The sequence below is a fragment of the Cibotium barometz genome, chromosome 32 (genome assembly GCF_041138505.1).
Source record: "Cibotium barometz isolate CiBa-2024 chromosome 32, ASM4113850v1, whole genome shotgun sequence".
Lineage (NCBI taxonomy): Eukaryota > Viridiplantae > Streptophyta > Polypodiopsida > Cyatheales > Cibotiaceae > Cibotium > Cibotium barometz.
Genome location: NC_141077.1, coordinates 33639795 through 33641752, shown reverse-complemented (window position 1 = coordinate 33641752; position 1958 = coordinate 33639795).

The following is a 1958-nucleotide window of genomic DNA, read 5'->3' as shown; positions in this document are numbered from 1 at the left end:
GAGATGGCATTCTGTGAAGTTTAATTCCGTGAGATGGAATTCCGTGAACTTTCATTCCGTGAGATTGAAGGTTTTTATTTTATTTTATTTTATTATAAAGGCCGTGAAAGGTTATTCCATGAAATGGCCTAAACCCCTGAAAGTGCAGGTTCTGACCTCAATGAATTTTGATTGAAATTATTCTATGGGTCAGCTAGAGCATGACATGTGAGCAACAAGTTCTTTTGCACTTATGGTTCATATCCAAAGGGGTGACAAGAGCATTGTGAGTTTATCTTTGATTCGCTCATAAGTCTCCATTGCAGACGTGGGAATCGATTCTTGAATTTTTGGCTCACATATGTTGTTGAGGCCGTAGATAAGACTGCTCGTTGGTTACCATTGGGGTTGCTTGAACATACAAGCTCTTGTGTAGGTGCTGAATGCACGAGATTGGTTGAGCGATTTGCTTGTTGTTGCTTGGGCCTCCATTCTTGTCGAACTTTAGGTAAAGTTGTTGGGGTTGAAGTTCATGGGTGGCGAGTTTTTCTTCACGTTATTCAATTTTGGCAACCATATGATGGGATTACCATCATAGTATCCTTGTTGTTGAAGCACATGCACAGGCTCCTATCTTTGATGAACATTATAAACTGGTGGCTGATGTGCTTGGTGCTGAGGCTTCCTTCTTTGTGCAAGCTTAGACTTTTGTGGACGGTGTTGTGGAGTACTTTTATTTTTCCTTGGCCTTTGAGTGCTGCGTTGAGGAATAGGTTTTGACTGTCGAGGCACCCAAATTTGACTGGCACCTTCATAGTAGCCTTGAGCTACAAGTAGCTCCTTCTCCACCCACCTCTTGATACTATTAAGATGCCTTGATTGTGATTATCTTGATACTATTAAGATGCCTTGATTGTGATTATCTTGGTGGAGTTTTCTTTTGGGTTGATGTGGAAGGCTTGGGGACCTCCTTGACTTTGGTTGGTGCCGAGGCTGCAGGTTTGAGACTCATGGGCATTGTTGACAATGATGAGGCTAGAGTCTCTTGTGGAGGAGTGGTTGTCGATGTGACGAGGCCTTTGAGCATGTGGTCGTCTCCTTTGGTGAGGTTTGTCGATGAAGATGCATAGGCTCCGGGGCCTTTCCTTTGAGTTCCTTGTTAGAGATAGATGGTTGGTGGGCTGTAGAAACTTCTTCAGGAATAGGTCTTGATTGCGAGGTTTTGGCATCGAACTTCATAGGTGAGAATGGGGTTGAAGGAGTAGATGCTCTAACAGTGTCGGTTGTTGACATAGATGGTAGGTCATTATGTAGAGGGGCTTTTGTGGAAGAGGCTTGTAACCTTTTGCATTCAGCATCATAGAAATCCATTAAAGTTGGATCTTCTTCCTTGCAGTATGGTACTGTTAACTTTTTATTATGTTGACCACCATGATGACTCTATTGCTAGCAAAGCACAGTGGTGCTTGGTAAGCAATAATCCAACCATACCATGATAGAATCTTCCAAAGGAACCATGGATGTTTCAGTTTTTGTTTCGGCTTGAGATTCCGTTTCTGTTTCATATTCCCATTCACTTTCATCCTCATTTTGGCTCTCAGCTTTTTCAAGTGTACCTAATGTGTACACTGGCACACTTCACTCTCTAACAATTCTTAATGAGGTCTATTTGGAAGCTTGCGAATCGTCACAGTCTTGTTCTATAGAGTTCTTTATGTCTTGGTATAACTCAGGTTGAGCCCTTAAAGGTGCAAGTGTGGATGTTATGCTGGCTTCACCATGAGAGAAGAGCATTCCTTCAAATGGGCTTTTGTGAGAGACTGTTTTAATCTTGTAAGGGAATTATCAAATTCCTCACATGCTTTCTCAAGCGTATAGTTTGTGCAATCTGTCTCAAATGACTCTTCTGTAGAGAGTATGTCTTCCTCTTGAAAGGGGAATCGGTACTCCTCTGGGCTTTGTATTTTGGTTGCTTTTTT